Consider the following 11,112-nt stretch of genomic DNA (forward strand, 5'->3'; position numbering starts at 1 on the left):
AGAATTAGACTTTGGGAGTGCCATTTGCTGGAGGTCTAGAAAGCTGGGTATCTCCTGAAGACCTCTATTCAATGAGACTGAAATGGACGAGTTGCATAGATATTTTACATATTTTCTATCTAGTACTCAGAAGAACTCCAGGAGACATGTGTTTTTATTTCCATATGGCAGATGCAGAAATTGAGATCCAGAGAAATTATTTTGTCCAAGGTCACAGGGATAGTGAGACTAAATTAAGATTCAACCCCTCTCAACCCATAGTCTGGCCCCTAAAGCATGGCTCTTTCCTCTGCCCTGAGCCACACTAAGCAGGTCTTTGACAAATGCAGATATGAGTGGTACATGGGTAGGATAGGAGAGTAGGGGAACATTCCAGAGAGAGCAAAACATATACCACAAAGGGGCTGTTTTGATTCTCTATTATTGTGGAACAAACCACCCCCAATTTTAGTGGCTTAAAATAACAATTTATTATTATCTTCACAGTCCTATGGGACACTCAGCTGGGCAGTTCTCACTTGGGATCTCTTATGCAACTGCAGTCAGGTGGAGGTTGGGGCTGGAGTCATCTGAAGGCTCAACTGTGCTGGATATCCAAAGTGGCTTTTTAAAATCACAAGTCTGGCATCTCATCTGAATTAGCTGAAACAGATGGGGACTAGCCAGGAATTTCTCTCGCCACACAGCCTTCGCATGTGCTTGCTTAGATTTCCTCATAGCATGGTTGTCTCAGAGTAGATGGACTTCATACATGGTGACTGGCTTCCCCTAGAGTAAATATTCCAAGAGGCTGAGGCAGAAGCTGCAAGACTTCTTTTTTTTTTTTGGCTGCATTGGGTCTTCGTTGCTGCACGCAGACTTTCTCTAGTTGTGGCGAGCAGGGGCTATTCTTCGTTGCAGTGCACGGGCTTCTTATTGCGGTGGCTTCTCTTGTTGCAGAGCATGGGCTCTAGAGTGCACGGCCTTCAGTAGTTGCAGCACGTGGTCTCAGTAGTTGTGGCTCGCGGGCTCTAGACCACAGGCTCAGTAGTTGTGGTGCACGGGCTTAGTTGCTCCGCTGCATGTGGGATCTTCCAGGACCAGGGCTCGAACCCGTGTCCCTTGCACTGGCAGGTGGATTCTTAACCACTGCGCCACCAGGGAAGCCCCGGCAGGTGGATTCTTAGCCACTGCACCACCAGGGAAACTTCTGCAAGACTTCTTATGCCCTGTCTTTGGGAGTCATGCAGTGTCACTTCTTCAGCATGCTATCCATGAAGATGAATCACAGGCCAGCCCAGATTCAAGGGCAGGAGACAATACTTAGGTGTGAATATCAGGAAGAGTGGTTCAATAGGAACCATCTTTGGAGATCAGTTGCTACAAGGAGCTGAGGCAGGAAGGATCAGCTCAGGGGACTGCATGTAATCCTGCTTCAGTGGAACATGTTGTGCAAGGGAGAAAAAACTAGAGGTGATGGTTTGTGGCAGATGGTGGAGAGCTTCAATGACGTGCTCAGGAACCCGTATGTGGGTACACACTGGGTTCTTAGGCTGCCCAGCATCTGAGCCTCCTTCCTGTGTTGGAGTATCGTCCTTAGTGGATGTCTTAATGAGACATCCCTTGACCCCTGGCAGGAAGGTCACAGAACTATGACCTCAACAGTGTGCCAAATTAATGATCCCACTCAGGACTCTGAATCTTCGGCAAGTGACCCCAGGAAGCAGATGACTGTTTATGATTCGAGGCAGCACCAGTCAGGTCTCAGGGTGGTAGTGGCCTTGTGAGAGACAGCCCAGAGCCCAGAGGAAGCAGCCCCCTAATCAGGCTGCTCCTGAGCAAGACCTGAATAAGGTTCTGGCTGCCTAGCTTCTCTTGATTCCTGCCTATTTCCTGAACCTGATTCTTGAGGCTTCCTGTCAATTCTGTGAGCTGCCTGATATCATTCCAGTAAATTCCTCTTCTGCCTAAGTGAACCAGAGTCCATTCCTACTGTTCGCAATTCAGAGCCCTATTTGGTACAAAGACCCATTGAAAGCTTCAGCCAGAGGAAATGACATGATCAGAGCACTTTAGGGGAGAGAAAAATTGAAAAATCTGATAGAGATGGATTGAGGAGGCCAGTTGGGAGGCCGTTGTGACGTTTGAGGTGTGTGATGAACTATGATATTGACAGTGCCGATGAAGTGAGTGAATGGGCAGGTTTTGGCCACTCATGGAATATGGAAAAGAAAGGAGAAGGAAAAGTCCAAGTTGACAGGAGTTTTGAGCCTTAGTAACTAGGAAAATGATGATGTTACAAAGAGAAGAAGCAAACCAGGGAGAACTAGTTTGAGGGGGAAATCGTTCATTCATTCATTTAACAAACACTGAGTGCCTCCTCTATGCCAGGCACTGTTCTAGGCATTAAGAACAGGGAACAAAACAAAATTTCATTCCTTATATTAACAAATACATACATGAGATCATGAAACTGCCTTGATAAAGCTTTAGTTTGTGGTGCCACAGACACATGGCAAAACATGTTTAGCTGGCAGCCAGAACTTCAGAAAAGATCCTACAAAGGAAGACTGGGCCTAAAGACAGATTGGTAGTCTTTCTCAAAGACATTTCATTCATTCATTCACTTACATCTATTGAGTACCTACTATGTACTCAGTACCATTCTTGCCATAGAAAGCGAGTGGAGGGGGAAGAGAGAGAGTCTCAGCTCTCACAGAATTTCCATTATGGAGCATAGAGGCAGACAGTAAACAAATACACAAATACATCAAATATGTATATGTTTGTATATATATGTATATGTATACTCTGAAGAAAAATAAAGGAAGGTAAAGGTAAGAGAAGGTCTGCTCTTTTAGATAGGATGCTCTGTAAAGGCCCCTCTTGGAAAGAGATATTTGAGTCAAGTCCTGAATGCAGGGGGGCAACATCCATGTGGTTTTCTAGGGGAAACATATTTCAGGCAGAGAGAATAATGAGTGCAAAGGCACTGAGGTTGGACAATTTGTTTTGTTCAAAGAACTTCTAGGAGGTCAGTGTGGCTAAAGCAAAATGGATGAGGGCAGAGTAGAAGGAGTTGAGGTGAAGGTGGTAGGGAGCCAGATCTTGTAGGGCCCTGTCGTTATAAGTACTTTGGCTCTTGTTCTGAGTGAAATAGGAAGAGTTTGGACAATTTTGAGCAGAGGAGGTGCACTGCATGATTAATACTTCAAAAGGATCACTCTGGCTGCTGTGTATAGAGTATACTGGTAGTTTGTAAGGGCAGAAGCAGGGAGATCAGCTAAGAGATAATTGCGGTCATTCAAGGCAAGAGACCATGGTCTCCTGCACCATGATGGCAATGACGGAGGAGATGACATGTGACCAAACTCTAGATATAAACTGAAGGAGAACCAGCAAGATCTGCTGATGGGTTGGATGTGAGGTGTCAGAGAAATAAAGGAGTCCAGTGCCTCCAGAGTTTTCAACAGGAAGATCATTTGGCATTTACTGAATAGGAAAGATTGAGAATTATATCTAAACCTCAAGAGAGTAAAATTGTTTCCAGCCTTCCTGCCTGCCTGCCTTTCTGAACTAGTTTTTCTGGCTGAAAAGCCATGATGTGGGGCTAACAAAGGGAAGCATCCATGTGGGGGCAGAGTGGACATTGGGCTGTCATAGGTTATCAAGGCCAAGATGCGAGAAGAGGATGTCTGCAAGGGGAGTGGAGGGGGCGGCAGCAGCAGTCAGGAACATGTTACTTACAAAGGGATGACTCCAACAAGAAGGGAGAAGGAAGTTACACAAATAAAAAGGGAGAAAATTAGAATAAATCCTATAGTGTTGGATGGGAATTGAAGGCATTGTGTGAACACATGGTTTTCTACATACTTTGATAAATGATAGATAGATAGATAATGTGTGTTTAATCATACACAAATTTCCTAGCACTCTCCATAAAAGGCCCGGAAGCAGTGATATCCCAAGAACAATGAGCACACCTGGCACCCAGATCTTGATTTCTAAATACCATTCTCTACTAAAAGAAACAAAGTCCCTTGGAGAAATGGCTGATTACAGGACTTGAGCAGAGAAAGTACAAGATGAGCCCGGAACATCTTGTTGTGCCAGAAAGTACGGAAGTACTCAAAGAATTGTGGTGACAGAAGCCAGCCTGGCAGCTGGCCGAGTCTGGGAAAATCTAAGCATCAAAATAAATAATGAAGCAATGAGTGAAACACTCACATCTGTAATATTGCTGCAAAAAGCTGTATAGCCTGAATCTAATCATGAGGAAACAACAGATAAACCCAAGTTGAGGGACATTCTACAATGTAATAGGTCTGTAGTCTTCTAAATCATCCTGGTCATAAAAGTAAAGGAAATCTTAGGAACTGTCTCAGACTGAAGGAGACTGGAAAGACATGACAACTAAATGCAATGAATAATTCTGGACTGGATCTTTTCATCATTAGGCCAATTGATGAAAGTTCAGTAAGGTCTGGGAGTTAGACAGTATTAATGTATCAATGTTAATTTCCTGATTGTGAGCATTGTATTAGGTTACGTAGCAGAATATACACTAAAGTATATACATTAAAGTATTAGGGGTGATGAGGCATTGTGTAGGCAATTTATTCTCAAGTTCAGGGAAGGGGAAAGTTCTTTGTACTATTGTTGTAACTTTTCTGTTACACCAAATAAAAAGAAAAAAGACAAGGAAAGAGTGAATGGAATCCCTGAGGCAGTGGAGGATGAGAGGACTAGGCAGTGCAACATCAAACACGTGGACTAAAGGATTAAATATGTCTAAGGGGAGGACATTTAATGAAATGTAGTTCTGCAAAGAGACCAAAGAGGATCAAGACTGAGAAAAAGGTATTAAAATTATTTTCTATATTGTTAATCATGACAGCATCTTTATACACATGCAGTACAATGGAAAATAAATCAGCGATTCCATTCGCAACAGTACTGGATATGCATGTGGATTTGAGGACCCTTCTAACAACTTCTCAGTTCCCTAGGCCCTGAAGTTCAGAGGTTGGAAGCCTGCTTTCCCTACAAAGTTTTATGATTTTAAGAAGAAAATCCCAATGACGTAATCATATTAGCTCTTGTCAGGAGGTCTCCCTAATTCCTACTTTTAAAAGGGTTCTTTTTAAAATTTAATGTATTCTAATGATGTAATTCGATTCTCACATTTTGGGCAAAAATATTCTGGATATGGAATTATTATTGTGCCAAAGTATTACATGTTCATTATAGATAAACGAAAAATGTAGATAAAATAGAGACAAATTTTAAACCACCTATAATTCTATCATCCAAAAATGATTTCTGTTAGCGTTTTACTGCCTACTTTAGACTTTAAAAATGCAAATGACATCTATAATTTTTGTTGCGATAAAGGAGGGATCCTTCCCTGTGCTATTTTGTATCTTGCACACACACGCCCCCCCCCCATAAAGAGCAAACACTCAGTCTCAGTCCCTAAATATACTTCAAACCACCTCATTTTTAAGGGCACTGCGAGGAATCCCATTGAACAGATGGGCGGCGATTTATGTAATCATGTTCCTATTTGCGGACTTTCACGTTGGGCTCCGAGAGATCGCACCTCAGAACTTGCCCTTGAAGCCTGGACGACTAGAGAAGATGGGAGGTTGGGGGACAGCTAGGTCGCCGGACAAGGTTTTGAGCACTCAAGGACCGAGGAAAGAGAGTCAGAGAGGCCGCGGCCGGCAAAGAGCAAAGGGCCTAAGAAGTCGGATTTGGGAGCGACGTGAGGCAGAGGGTGGGGTGTACCCAACGGCAAGGGGCGCCAAATGGGTGGAACCCCAAATCCTTGGAACTGGAGCAATACCCCAGGCCGGCGGCGGCAGGTGGAGGTCCAGGCCGGAAAGCTGGTGCGCCGCGGCTCCGCACCAACAGAGGGCGCTGGGTCCACAGCAGTTCGAAGTGGGCGGGTCCCAGCTGCCGGCCAGATGTGGGAAGCTGGACCACGGGAGACTTGAGCTCTACCCGAGCCACTGCAGACCCGTAGGCGAGGGGAGAGGGAAGAAGGGATGGCAGGGGGCAAAGGTGGTGGCAGAATACCCCACGTCGCTGCCCCTCAGGCTCCCGGACTGCCTTGCATTGTGGGGTAGAAGTGCGGGAGCCTCCCGCCCAGCGAGGGCGCCGTTTTCCGATTCCCAGAAAAGTGCGATACAGGCTGTCAGCCGCCCTGGGGCTAGCTCAGCACGACAGAGCCGGGTCCATCGGGCCGGACATTGGGCCAGGAGAAACCCACGCGACCGTCTGCGGCGGGAAAGAGACCCGGCCTTGAGGGCTTTGAACTCTTGCGTTCTCACACACACACACACACACACACACACACACACACACCCTCCCTGCGCTCTTTCTGCCCTGGGTGCTGTGTGCATTCGAGGAGGGAGAAACTGAGGCAGCGCAGGACTGAGCACCGAGTAGACCCTCCTCCCCGTATTGTCTGGAGCGGAGACGTTGGGCTAGAGGGCAGCAGCCCAAAGCACCAGTGAAGGACCCCTGGCCGGGGACTACCCCAGGGACCCCGCCGCCTGGACCTGCTGAGGTCCCCACCCCGGCCGCTTCCTGGACTCCGGAGTAATCAGCCTGCGCGCATGCTGTAATTGGCGGTGCAGGCCCTGCCTGGCAGAGGACCCGCGGGCGGCGCAGGGGAGGGCGAGGGGCTTAATTGCAGGGCTTCGGGTCGCAGTCTGGGCTGCAGCTCAGCTTGCGGGGTAGGGGATGGACACTTAGCTCGGCGAACCAGACCTCGGAGGAAGCCAAAAGACCTTCGGGGTCGGTAGTTCGGATCCCTTCCCCAGAAACGGGGTTTAGGGGCTTGAACCCCAGAGGGAGTGAGGGGGGAGGACCGAGACATCGCCGGAGATCTGGGGGTGGCGGGGGCAGCTTCCAAACTCCCCATCCCAACCCCAGAAGCCCTGGAGCGTCTTGTCCGAGACTCCTCCCTCGTTCTGACCCTCTCCCCTCCCCTTTCTGCCGCCCCCATCACCCCCCTTCTCGTATCCCCAGGGCGCTCCCACCCTGGGGAAGAATGTGCCCTCCTAGCGCACCCTTGCCATGGTAACGGCACACCCCCACCCCCGCGCACCGCAGCGGCCCGGCCTGGCCCGGAGGGCGGCGAGAAAAGGGGGGTGGGGTGGGCGCCTCCCAGCCCCGCGGACACACCTCAACTGCCCTGGTTGCCACAGCAACCGGAGGCATTTGGAAGTGCGCAGCCGCGAAGTGGCAAAGGGCTCTCCACGATCCCGCACCCCTCTAATCCACCAGCAGAGGACCGTGGCTCCTAGGAAGGACTGCCACCCCCCAACTTCAAGGACAAAGTCCAGAGAGGGATCACGGGGCGTCTCAGCTTCCACGCAGGGCAAGCCTAGGGAACAAAGGCAGCCGGAGGGCCCCAAAGAGCCTGGAACTTGAAAAGGGATCCCCTGCGCCAGCCCGTCCCCCTCCCCTAGCAGAGCCCGAGGGGGGCGCTGGCAGCAGGAAGCCAGGGAAGGGCCCGGAGGCGCGCAGGCCCCACAGCAGAGCGGTGATTACAGGGACCTGTCCCTCCCGCCCCCGGCTCCCACTCTCATTAAGTCATTTTTTCCCCTGTTGGAAAGTCCCCGTGCCTTGAGCGCAGGAGTTGGGGCGACCGCAGGCAGCTGCCGGCAACCACATGAGAAGGGGGGGGTGGGTGGGAGGGGAGGAGGGAGGCCGCGACTAGGGCCTGGCCAAGCTCCAACGTGGAAGGCCCCCTGCCGGGGGCTAGCTGGGGGCGCATTAATTCGGAGGAAGGCGAGGGAGGACCGGGATGCCTCTGACCTCGCTTCTCACCCACCTGGCCCTCCTACAGCTGCCGAGGCCTCTACCTTTGCCTCTCCCTTCCTCTTTTTTCCGACCCTGGGACCTTGGGCGACAAAAAAGCAGGATGCCTGGGTTCTGATCCCCACCCCAGTCTGGCTGCCTCTCCCTGACCCTTAACCCACCACTGCCTGCTGATCTATCCACCACCTCATTCTCTTTTACTTCCCTCCCTTCTTCCCTTTGGGACCATCCAGGCTCCATGCTATTTTTCCTCCTGCAAGGAGTTGGCCCAATGTCCATCAAGGTGAAAGGTGTTGGGGGTGGGGATGGCTTCCTCCCCCTCTGAGTGAAGTCTGGTCCACCCTCTCTTCTTATTTCCAAATCTGAACCTTGGTCCTCTACTAGCTCTTGGCAAGTTCTTCCTCCTATTTACTTCCACCGTCCCACTTTATTTCAGCCCATTTCCCCTATTTCCAACCAGCACATTGATTTCTGCCTCACTCTTAGCCAGAGTGCATAGACCCAGTGCCTCTTGGGCCCCATTTTCCCACCCCTTATCACCTCCATATCTCCCTTTAGGGTCAACCAAATCCCATACACCCCTTTTCAAATGTGGGGTTCAGCTTTGGTCCAGACTCTAGTCAGCTTCAGGCCCAGAGAAAGGATGGGGGTGGGCAACACCCTATTTGTTCCTTCTCCAACTTTTCCTCTCTCCCTTTACAGGTAAAGCTAGCATGTATCAGATCACCATGATTTGACTTGACTGGGATATGTCCCCCACAGCCTGGTGTCCAGTCCCCTGTCCCACTCCACGGCCCACCCCTCCCTCTCGAGGCAGCACGCTCTGCAGTGTTACAGCTCCTACCTCATTAGCCCAACCCTCATCCTGTGTCTCTCATCTTCAGTCTCTCCTCCCCCAACTCTGTCCTCCTAAAGCCTGGAAGGCAGAGGAGGCTGAAGCCACAGCTAACGCTGTAGTGGACACTGCTGGGGGCTGGGCAGGGGGTGGGAGTACCCCCCCCAGGCCTTCATTGCCCCTCCCTTCCCTCCTACCCTGAATGGGAGGGAGGGAGGAGGCAGCGAACCCAGCCCCCAAAGCTTTCTCCTGGGTGAACAAGAGGAAAGGAATGAGGCAGGTGTGTCTGGCTGCTCCTGCCCACCCCTCCTCCCGGGGGACTCTCACCCGCCTGCCTGTGGTACTGTCTTTAGGGGGATGGGGAGAGAAACCCTGTCCTCTACAGAGGCAGCAGAACTGAGCATGTGAAATGTCCTGCTGCCTTAGTCATGTCTGAGAGCTGCTGGGATGCAGGAGGAGTTGGAGGGAAGGAAGCTGAGGGCAAGCGAGTGGGGGCAAATCTCCCAGGTGGTGGGCCTACAGGGGTGCATCACCATGAGAACCTCCTTTCCTTCTCACCCCTACCCAGGGGTAGGGAGACATGGGTCAGGGCCAGGGAAGTATGGGGATGCAGGTAGGCTGGAAACTGGGAAAAGGAACAATACTTCATCCTTGGTTGGTTCATCAAGAAGGGTGCCACTCTGGGGTAAACTGAGGCAGGCAGCAGGACTCTCAACTGTGAGCAGCAGGAGGCCTGGATGAAGTTGATGAAGTGTTCTTTCCCCAAGAACTTGACCCCACCTCCCTCTCCACTGCCTCCTCCTTGAGGGTCTGGTCCAGAAAAACATCAGATCTGAGAGCCAAGCAGAGTGCAATGCTGGACCCAGGCTGCCAGCTTAGCAGCATTCATATGGGGGTATGGAAGGGGGGCTGGCTGACCTGCCAAGGGGCATCCTGAGCTGGGGATCTGGGGGCACAAGAGACCCAGGAAGGATATCCCCCCACCCCCAGCCTTACTTACATACCCCGCCTCCCCTGCCTGGACTCCAAGAGACCAGAATCCAGACAGCGAGTCTCCTGGCCCTCCCCTGCCACCCTTCTCCAGGCCGCACCTCCTAGCCCCACCTGCTCCCCGGGGCGCTGGGCTGGCTGGGTTGAGCTGGGTCTTGCCCAGGATTACTCCTCTCAGAGTGCCTCCTGTCTCTGCCGACGGGTGCTACTGGCCGACACTCGTCCTGGCTTGTGGCAGAGGGCTCAGGCACAAGGTGGACAGCTAGAGCTCTGGCATCCAGGGCTCCTGATCCAGCCCCTTGCCAACTTCCCCACTGCCTCCATCTAGCCCAGGCCTCATCTCTGGTTTGGAAGATGGCTGTAGTCTCCTAACTGGCCCCCTGCTGTCAACTTGTCCCCTGCCATTCAGTTCCCCAGACAGCAAGCAGTGTGGGAATCAGACCATGACACTTGCCTGCCTAAGACCCTCTGAAGGTTCCCATTCCTCTTACATAAAATCCCTTACCTTGGCCTGGAAGGATGCATAATGTGACCATTCCCCATCCCCCATCCCCCTCCAGCAGCTCCTCTCCTGTTAATCTGTCCCTTGATTTCTTCACTCCAGTCACACTGGCCTCTTTGCTGTTCATCCTGAGATCTTTCTGTCCTCAGAGCTTTTGCATTCACATGGACTCTGCCTGAAAAGCCCTGACCCTCAATTTGTGCATGGCTCTCCTCCTCATGCAGTCTCAGCATGAGGTCTTCCGCACCCAGTAGCTTTATCTAGAGGGGCCCCACTCCCCACAAATCACTCTACATCCAGCACTTTGCTTTATTTTCTTCACGGCACATAGCATTGTCTGAAATGACCTTGTTTGTGTATTTTCTTGTTTATTGTCCATCTTCCCCAGCCCGAATGTAAACTCCAAGAGGGCAGGTCCTGTGTCTCTTATTCACATCTGTATCCCCAGCACCTCTCGTCCCCCACAGAGTGCCAGGTCACAAAGAGTGAAAAATAAATATTTGTTAAATGAATGATGAGGGACAGAGGCCAGTGGGGGAGGGTGTCTGAGGCCTCTGCAGAATCACTTCAGCTCAGTGATGTCCATTCCTTCTTTTTAATCCTCCTCCCCCTCCCCATCAGCTTCCATTCATTCCCTCCCTCTCCAGGGGTAGGGGTGAAGAGATAAAAGGAGGCAGGCCCAGAGGATGCCTGGCTGACACTGCCCTAGAGTGTGGGGCAACCGCCAGCCCAACGGAGCTGTCTGAGCTTGGGTCAGAGAGCCGGGAGGCAAACCGGTCCTGGAGGCCACAGAAGTGAGCAGGGGGTCTGAGCGGGCCTGAACCATCCCGTGATTGCAGTCTTGACGACCTCAGAGCTGGGAGGTTCCTGTAAGATTTTGTGGTCCATCCTCCACTCCCAGGAACCAAGGTGACGCTGCCCGGCCAAGATCGCAAGCCGCAGAGGACCAGGCGCAGGGAGGCGAGCCGTCCGC

Source organism: Eschrichtius robustus, chromosome 5 (assembly GCF_028021215.1).
Source record: "Eschrichtius robustus isolate mEscRob2 chromosome 5, mEscRob2.pri, whole genome shotgun sequence".
NCBI lineage: Eukaryota > Metazoa > Chordata > Mammalia > Artiodactyla > Eschrichtiidae > Eschrichtius > Eschrichtius robustus.